Below are 10,390 nucleotides of genomic sequence, written 5' to 3'. Positions count from 1 at the left end.
TATATATATATATGTATGTATGTATATGTATATATATATATATATGTATGTATATGTATACGTATATATATGTATGTATATGTATATATATATATATATATGTATGTATATGTATATATATGTATGTATATGTATATATATATATATGTATATGTATATATATACGTATATATGTATATATGTATATGTATATATCTGCCTGGCTCTAAGTGAAAAGGTAGCTTAGATATACTGTAAAGTGAAACAAACTTGTTCTGGTCTTCTCTCTGTCAGATTGTGGAGTTGGATCTGAGCACCGTGGTTCCGTGCTGCAGTGGACCCAAAAGACCACATGACAGAGTTCCTGTTTCTGACATGAAACAGGACTTTGAAATGTGTCTGGGAGCAAAGGTGGGTTTCAGTACGGCCACACTTTACCTGCATGTCTATTGAGTGTCTCAATTCTTGAGTCAGGTTTAATTACCGTAATTGCCAATCTGTGTAGCGCACCTGAGCATAAGCCGTGCACACTAAGTAAAAATAAATAAAAAACAATTTTTGTACATATATAAGCTGTGCTTGTGTATAAGCCACGATTGTTCATGTTGTAACATGAGAGACAGCACACAGCTACTGAGAGAGATGTTCAACTCTTGTTGTAGCTCAACAATCAACCAGCAGATGGAGTTTTACAGACTTTATTTTACTGTTCAACACAGACAGAGTGAACCCCACAGGTCTTCATGACACTCACTCATGGTCACTCTACTGAATGACCCAACACACTAACACATGATGAACACACAAGCTAACAAGAACAAGACTAATCACTAAAAGAACAATGAGAAACAGCTTACTGAAATGATTAACAATGAACATCAGTTTAACCCATTAATCCCGCTCTGAGGCCATGTGACCAGCAGTCAACCACAATGAACCAATGGGGTAGTGTCATTGAGTCACGAGGACCCACCCCCCAAGAGAGACGTGTATTGATGAGACTACCTGTATAAATAAAGGTAAAAACGAAAATCTGACCAATGAAATTACTGAACAGGTCACAGTCAAACCAATGAAATGGGGAGAAGAGAATGGGGAGGGGGGGATCCCTGTCCACGGAACATGTGCTCTGTGGAGGGGGTCCCTCCCCCCTACTCTGTCTGTGTGTGTTAAACAGTCAAATAAAGTCATGAGGACCCACCCATCAAGAGAGACGTGTATTGGGCAGCTCTGTGAGCGCCGGGTGTGACGAGGCTAAATGCTTATGGCGGCCTGTCCAAAAATAAAAAAATCCATTTGTAAGCTGCAGCATTGTATAAACCACGGTGTTCAAAGACTGTGAACAAAGTAGCAGCTTATAGACCGGAAAGTACGGTAAAAGGTTTTTTTGTTTCTTTCTTATAAAAAGATAAATTCTTTGTCAAAAATGTAAAAAACAGCACAAATAATAGAAAAACAAAATCGTTTTAAAACTATAACTGTCAAGTCAGATTTCTAAAAGATATTTTTTAAGGTAACAGTAAAGTTAAGCTACATTCTTAGTTTTAAAACTTCAATGATAGAAGTTCTGTTACATAAGATGATTTAATTCACAAAAACGTTGGTTACGTACTGTAACCCCAGATTCTATGAATATAGGCGTAGCCCTTTAAGGCTGTCGCTGATGGGTTTATCCCGTTATGCGCAAGCATCGTACTGAAAAAAATTAGTCCACGCCCACCTGCTGTGTGGGCCCCACCCGATCCGTATAAATTACGTTAAGAGCGGGTAATCTGCTCCCAAATAGCTTATTCTTTTCTTCAGCTATTCAGGAGCCAGTGAGGCCCGACGCTTAAAGGGCTACGCCTATATTCATAGAATCTGGGGTTACAGTACGTAACCAACGTTCTATGTCATATAGGCTTCGCCCTTTAAGGCTGTCGCTGATGGGTTAAGGGCGAAGCGGATGTGGTCCTCGCCTCACTGGGTCCATTCGAACCCAGTAAGAAGCGGAAGCTTGCCCAAAAAACGTCTTGCCACTCAGTTCCCCATGTGCATAATTACGCATCGCGTAATTGTGTGCCATGCACAGACGCATGTTGTGCAACTATGCGTTCTGACAGCATGAATGCCCCGGAAAAACTTCAACGGGGAAGATATTGAAAAGAGGAGGGGGGGGGGGGGCATGAAGCAACTGATTCATGATTGAACAGTATAAACAGATTAATATCAATGAACTGATTATTGAACAAATGAACTGATTGGTAACAATAGTCATGAACTGATTAGTGACAATAGAACCGAATCACAGACACAACTTGTGGCTGATAACAACATCTCACACTGTAATGCATGCAGACAGATGTGAGCTTAAACAGAGTTCCATGAGAACAACAATATTCATTCTGTTAGAGCACTAAGGACAGAATGTGTCATGGAACGAGCCGTTACATCACGTAGGTAAAAGCGAATAAATGAGCAGGGTGATGACCATGCAGCCGCAGTGCAAATGTCCTGCATTGACATACCATTATGCAGAGCAGTCGAAGATGCGATACCCCTGGTTGAGTGTGCTTTGAGGTTGACAGGAGGCTCTAGATCTGATGCTCTGTAGGCTTCAGAAATGGCCTCACACAGCCAGTGTGACAGGCGCTGGGTGGATAACGGGCGGCCTGCGGATGCATCTCTATAATGCACAAACAAATGTTGAGTTTGACGCATTGCAGCTGTGCGCGCTATGTAACACGATAACGCCCGCACCGGACAGAGAAGATGAAAAGATGCTTCTTCTTCTGATCTGTGGGGGGGAGGGAAGAATCCCACCAACGATATCTGTCTCGATTTAAAAGAGCTCGTGATGCTTTTAGGCATAAAGGCTGGGTTTGGTCTTAAATCAGCTGAACTACCGTCAGCCTGGATTCTGAGACATGACGGAGCGGCAGAGAGGGCAGATAAATCACTCACCCTCTTAGCGGATGTTAAAGCCAGTAGCAGGGCTGTTTTAAGAGACAGGAATTTAAGTGAAACTTGATCCAGAGGCTCAAAAGGAGCTTTGATCAGGGCTCGCAGGACCAGCGTTAAATCCCACTGTGGAACGAGTGGGCGTGAAACCGGTCTATGTCTTTGTACACCTTTTAAAAACCGCTTCATCAGCGGGTGGTTAAAAGCTGTTCTGTCCCCGAACCCTTCGTGGCAGGAAGAGATGGCTGCAGCGTACGTTTTAATCGTGCTGAACGCCAACTTCCTATCCATCAGCTGTTGAAGAAAGGACAGCACGCCACCTAATGGACATGAGGTGGCCTCCAGACCTTTCTCTGTACACCAGCGCTGAAAAGCCGTCCACTTTGATGTGTACAGGGCTGTGGTAGATGCAGCACGTGAATCTTGAATTGTGCGCACTACCTCCTGAGGGAGACCCATCCTCTCTAAGCGGGACCGCTCAGCGGCCAGACCCACAGGTGCTGGCCTATTTCCGGGTAACTCCTGATCGCTCCTCCTGCTTGAAGGAGAGCATCTTCCCTCCATGGCAGTTTCCACGGGCGACCTGACAACAGACGCTGCAGGACCGGGAACCATGGTGCGTTCACGCGCTCGGGAGCTACCAGGAGAGCTGTCAGTCCCTCCTCCTGAACTCGGTTCAGGAACCGTAAAATCAGAGGAGGAGGAGGGAACGCGTACAGAAGCGTTTTGGGCCACGGGCTGTGGGCAAATGCATCCACCCCCAGCGGTGGATCGTCTCGAGGGCTCAGGGAAAACCATAACTGGCACTGAGCGTTCTCTCGCGTCGCAAACAGGTCCACAGCTGCTTTGCCAAACTTCTGCCACGTCTGAAACATCAGGTCTGGATGGAGGGTCCAGTCCGCGTGACGTGGACCGCCCCTGGACATCACGTCTGCTCCTCTGTTCAGAACGCCGGGTATGTAAACCGCTCTGATGGAAAGCAGATTTTGGTGAGCCCAACACAGTAGCTTCCGCGCAATGTGTAACATCTGGGCTGAACGCACACCCCCCTGGCGGTTTATGTACGCAGCAGTCACCATGTTGTCTGTGTGAATCAACACGTGTTGATTCTGTAGCACGGGAGCAAAATGCTGAATCACATTCAGCACTGTGCGACACTCCAAAACATTGATGTGGGCTGATGTGCGGTGGGGCCACAGCGCCCCTACTGCTTGAGATAGGCATGTCCCCCCCCAACCTGACAGAGACGCGTCCGTGAAGACTGATACGTGTGTCGAGGGTTTGCTGACGGAGACTCCCTCTGACAGAGCCAGGGTGTTTCCCCAGTGTCGGAGGTCTGCTCCCACGGAGGGAGGGACAGTGATCATCCGTCTCTTTTGTTTTACTGGATCCACACGCAGGCGCGTAAACCACCTCTGGAGGCGCCTCATGTGTAACAAACCCAGCGGGACCACTGTGTGAGCTGATGACATCATTCCCAACAGCTTCATGACGGAGACAGCTGTTACCACTTTGCCAGGTCTTACGTGGCGTAATTGGTTTTTTAGAGTGTCGATTCTTGTTTGTGATAAGCGAGCCGTCATGGTAATTGAATTTAATTCCACTCCCAGATAAACAATTGTCTGGGCCGGGAAAATCGAGCTTTTCTTCCAATTTATGGCGAAGCCCAGATTTAGCAGGTGTGATGCCAACACCTGAGCCTGTATCAATGCTTCCTGTCTGGAGTGAGACAGGAGCAGCAGGTCGTCCAGGTAAAACAAAACTCTCATCCCTGCTCTGTGCAGTGGATGCAGGGCTGTCTCCACACACTTTGAGAACGTACGAGGTGCGAGGGAGTACCCGAAAGGCAGCCTGTTGTACTGGTACTTCATCCCTTGAAAGGCGAAACGCAGAAATTTTCTGTGTTTTGGGATGATTGGTATGTGAAAATAAGCATCTTTTAGATCGATGGAAACAAACCAGTCGTTTTTCTGGATGTTGTCCAACAGCTGTCTGTTCGTCAACATGTGAAAAGGTCTGTTCATGATCGCTTTGTTGAAAGCTGACAGATCCAGAATCGGTCTCATCCCTCCGGTCCTTTTGGGGACCAGGAAGTAGCGTGAGTAAAACCCTGTGTTTTCCTCCTCGTTGGGAACTCTTGAGATTACACCTTTTATCAGAAGCTCCTGGACTTCTGCATTTAAGGCTGAGACTTGGTCTGGTGATGATAGGACCGTCTCTATAACTCCTCCGAACGGAGGGGGTCGGGTTGCAAACTGCAGCGTGTAACCCTTGCATAACACTCTGTCCATCCATCTGTCCGGTGAGCATGTTTTTAACCACTCTGCGTGACGTTCGTGGAGTGGACGTGCGTTTAAATGATGTGCCGTGTTTTGAACGGATGTCATCCAAACCTCCGCCTCGACCGCCGTCATGCGTCGCGGAAATGTTTTCCGCGTGACCCAAGGCGAGGCTTTCTCGAAAGGGCTGTTCTGCGCGCGCCCGTGCGCTGTGACTGGATCGCGGACCAACCTTCATGTCCGGGCGGGGCGGTGTGCGCTGAGGCGAGGCGTGTGTCAGCTGGTGACGTCCAGAGGCTGCACGTTTAACGTCGCTGTGCGAACGTTGAGAGGTGGAGGGTGTGACGTCATCAACGCCGTGCTGTCGAAGTGAAGGTTGTGAACTTCGCGGGAGCGCACGTTTCCTCTGGAGGGACGCGCGCCGCTCTCGCTGAGGGCGGGGCCCGTCATTGGATTCATTCAGCTGTCTCACGCTTATGTCGCCGTGAGCTGCTGATCGCAGAGGCGCGATGGATGACGGCTGTTCGCGTTTATTCAGGAAAAACGTGTGTTGTTTTTGCTGAGAGCGGGGACCTCCACCGGACCCGGCCTGCGGTCCCACATTTATCCCGATGTGAGCCGGTGAGCGCCGGGCAGCTGTGCGTGCATCATCGGCACAGTGCCGTTTGGATGGACGCTGCTTGTCTCGCTCGGGTGCGCGTTTAACACCGTTTGAGTGGTGATCGTGCGGTTCTGTTTGACAACAAGATATTTCGCTTACCGTGGTGTCACGTGAGCGTCTGGGCATGTGAAGGAGCGGCGGTGGGTTTAAAAAACCTTTATTTAATGCCACCGGCTCTCTCTGTGTGGAGGATGTGTGTGTAGCGGCTGTGAGCTCATCCGAACTTACAGACTGGCTAAAAACAGGCATTCTGATTTTTGAAAAATCATTTATTTCACTTCCTGTTTCGTTCATACACACATCCCCCGCAGACCGTCATTTCTTAAACCTTCTCCCTCGTGAGCTCTGCGGTTTGTTTGACCCGAGCGCCGTCTGCAGGCGATCTCTGGGGAAACGCTGAAGTGCAGGCTGCCGGGCTGAGGAGGGGTGGTCTCTGGCGGGCGGGGCTGGTGGTGGAGCTGGGCGAGACGAAGCTGCTGCTGCCGTGGAGCGTCGGTGCTTCTGCCTCTGCTCTCGACGATCCTTCCAGCGAGCTGGGGGACGGGATGAGCCGCGCGGCTTGATGAGATGACGTACCGCTTCCGACATCTCCTCCGACTGCTTGGAATTCGCCAGCATGGTCTTCAAGCTGCTTCCGAACAGCGCGTCCGATGAGATGGGGCCCTCCATGAGGTCCTTGTGCAGCTTTTCCGGCAGCAATGGAGAGTGACGGAGCCAGATGGAGCGTTGGATTACCGTCATCCATGAAGCAATCCTCGACAGGCAAACCGTGGAAGCGGCGCACATGTTGAGGACGGCGTCTGCCGATTTACACAGGGAGCTCTTTGTCTCCTCCGGCAGGCCTGAGGCCTCCAGCCTCTTCGACATGCTAAATGCTAACAGCGCCACGTTGTTGTTAGCCGCGGCCGCCTGAAAAGCACACTGGTGGGCTCTGTTGGAGAGCGCGGTTGCCACCTGGTCGTGTTTCCCCGGAGGGACGGGACGCTTCTCCAGCCTGGACATCTTCGCTCCGAAGGCTTCCGCGAGGCTTGGCTCAAGGGGGGGTACCAAGGGAAAGCCCCGCTCGGTGAACCCCTCCACTCTGGTGATGGGGGCGTAAGTGGAGACGGGCGCCCTTAACCTACCAGGACCGGCTGCGGCCTCGTTCCAGTACGCTGTCACCGCAGGAAAACGAGGCCAAATGGGATCAGGACGGCGAGCCGGCGTGGAGCCAAACCTTCCCGCAAGATCATCCGATCTGAGCGGGGGGGGTGAGGGGACGGAGAGCCCCTTAACGCTAGCAGCTTCCCGGATAATGGCGGGCAGCTCCGAGAGGAGCGCGCCCACGGCAGGGAGCGATGTGGTCGCTGAGGCGGGAAACCCCGGGGGAGTCGAGCATCCGCTCGGCCTCCCTCTTTCCAACACTGCGCTCCCCGGGAGGGAACGAGCGTCGGGGCTGCTGCTAGCGTCACCGGTCCCAGAGGAATCATCCGATTCACTCCGAGAGCCGGCGTCGAAGAAATCCATGGCGTCGTCCAGCGAACAGTCTCCCGCCACGGACAGGCAGTCCTCGATGGTAGCCTTAAACAAGGCTGCTCTCCTCTGCCTTTCCTCCGGTGGAAGCTCGTCACAGAGGCGGCAGGAGGAAGCGCGAGCGACGTGGCGGGGACCCAGGCATCCCTCGCAGGTGTCGTGCCGGTCGAAGCTAAGCAAGTAGCCGGTCTTGCACGAGGGACACAAACGGATGGTGCTGGAGCTGGACATCTCGACGAAAAAGGTCAGTTTATTCTTGTTTTATTATGCTTGCTGAAGAAAAACTGGGAGCAGATTACCCGCTCTTAACGTAATTTATACGGATCGGGTGGGGCCCACACAGCAGGTGGGCGTGGACTAATTTTTTCAGTACGATGCTTGCGCATAACGGGATAAACCCATCAGCGACAGCCTTAAAGGGCGAAGCCTATATGACATAGAATCATGTTTTTGGGTCGTTAAAAGCAGCTAAGCTGAGAAGCTAAGCTATGAGCTAAGCCAAAAGGCCAACCTCGGGGAAAAATCTCTGTCTTGTCGAAACTCCAAAATTCACGGTTGAATCCCGTGCCTTTGTGTAAAAACTTGTTTTTCTCTGCAAAAAGAAGCTGAGAACTTGTTTACTGATTTTTTTTTTAATTAAAAGCTTTGTGTGAAAAATGCTATTCTAAAGAGCTCAAATCACACAGAGCATCCGTCATTTTGAGAAGTGAAGAAAGACAGCCCATGACACGTCAAGAGGCCTCTCTCCCATTTTTCTTAAAGAGACACGCTGCTCACTCCCTCACTATCCATCCTTCAGTTCAGTCTTATACTGCCATCCGGTGGTCAAAAAAGGTACTACATGCAAAATAAATTAAACATTTCTTCTTAAATTTGACAATAATTACTAATTATTGTCAAATTTCAAACAATATTATCGTTAATCGCAATAATTTCAGAGACAATTAATCGCCCAGCAAAATTTGTTAGCATGACAGGCCTAACAGTTATATTCAAAAAGTAAATATAGACTGTATAAGGAAAAAAGCCTTGTGGTTTGTAATATTTTACACCTTTTGTGACATTTATATGTGGTTGGTTGGACACTTAGGACTACTTCTTGTTTGGGACAATATTTGTGATGCCTAAAATTGTTACAGGTCAAGACAGAGTCTTTTGGCCTTTTGGATACTGATAAATAATGAAGTTCAACTGCTTTCTTAAAAGACCTTCATTTATGCCATTTTTTTTTTTTTTTTCACTTTTTAAACAGTGTTTGCTACACAGAGAACTTGTGACTTTTTTTACCCTCTCCAGGGCACACACTCCAGTTTGCAGCATTGTAAATGTAGTCGAAATGAAGTCTCAACACAATCTGCTGGCTTCCTTACATAAATAAAATTACTAATTGACTTTTTATGTATGTGAATGTTTTTATGCAGTGCCCTGGGATGACTTCTGTTGTGACTTGGCACTATATAAATAAACTGAATTGAATTAAATTAAGTTCTTCCATATATTTTAGACTTCTTCTAGTTTCATTAAGTTTGAGGTATTTTCAAACCTTAAAGATATGGGATTTATGAACTAACTAGCCAAATTATTGTCAGGGACTCTCCTCTGCACTGTAGTAGTACTTAAAATTAGTCAACTGAGGCCTCATAATTGAAATGTTTTTATATGTGTTGGCTTGCATTTGTTGTTCAGTGTTGAGATCAGAATCAACTTTTATTATCATTGCACAGAAGCACAAGGAAATTTCATTTCAGTACAGCCCATCCAAAGAAACACAACATGGGTAGACGGGGTGCCTGAGGCTGCAGCCTCATGAGAGGCACTGCCTTTTTCATTAGATAAGGAAAAGGGAACACGAGGAAAGAGGAGGTAAAAAAAAAAATTGCTAACAGGACACAGTGTGAAAGTTGCAAAAAAACCTCAGCTTAAAAAAGCAACATACAGATGACATCAGACATATGCATGTATAGTGGGTGAGGATGAAGTGTGGGGGCGGCGGGGGGAGGGGGGTTAAAGGCAGGAGGCCAGCGAAGGCGGTGAGTTGAGGGAAGTGTGTTTATAGCTGTGTGAGTGTGTGTATGCATGTGTGCGTTTGTAAGTAAGTCAGTGAACACTGTCCCAGATAGCCCCCCAGCCATAGTCCATGATAAGTCGGCTTGGGTAGAGCTCTGACACAGGTCCACAGATGTCTTTGGAGAAGGGAACATGTGGTGAGAGCAGAGCATCTTGTTCACATAACATCCAGGAGAATTTGAGATAGTCAGCCTTCCAAGGCCGACACGGAGGAGCCCGATTCAGATGTTTTGGGTCAGGCCAACTCTGTTTAATTTCCGTCTGCCTTTACAGTCTCACTGGTACAGTCTCACTGGTACATCTCAATGGTACATCTCAATGGCAACGCCAAACAGCCAAATTTGTAGTCAGTACCGCCGAGCCAAGCTTGTAACTTATCCAAGGTCAATTCCTTCCTGTCAGCGAGATTCAGGAGCCGCAAGTAGCTTGCGATTCACAGCAAGAATTGCGTCCAGCTTATGGCTCATCTCACACAACATTTGAGTCTGAGTGTTCGCAACATGACACTTTCCCTCACACAGGCCTGGCAGCTTCACAATGGCCAGAACAGCTGCCGACGTTTTTCGAATTTGTCGATATGTCAGGTAACCACCAACTCCAAAAAGCAGAAATCCTGTTATCATAAATCCAATTATGTACGCATCTTTAACATCCTCGACCGACAATAGGAACAACAACATGGTCTTCCACTGCCCCCAGGAATCCATCGTGTATCCGGCTGCGCGTTTCCCGTCGGGGCATGGGGGCTCTCCTTGGCCCTGTCTTCTCGTTGAGAAAATTTGATTAATTGCGTTGAGTGACCAGTTGACCAGATCCATGATTTACAATTCGGAAGATATTCAAAGAGAGGCTCCAAAAGGTGCACAGGACAAACAGAAGCAGGGGAAGGAGCAGGAGGGAAAAGCGCCCACCTTCACCAAGAGCAAGAAGGAAAAAAATAATAAGAATGAAG

This window comes from Nematolebias whitei, chromosome 7 (genome assembly GCF_014905685.2).
Source record: "Nematolebias whitei isolate Nwh7 chromosome 7, NemWhi1, whole genome shotgun sequence".
NCBI lineage: Eukaryota > Metazoa > Chordata > Actinopteri > Cyprinodontiformes > Rivulidae > Nematolebias > Nematolebias whitei.
The sequence above is the reverse complement of the archived record's forward strand: the minus strand, read 5'-3'. Positions refer to the sequence as shown.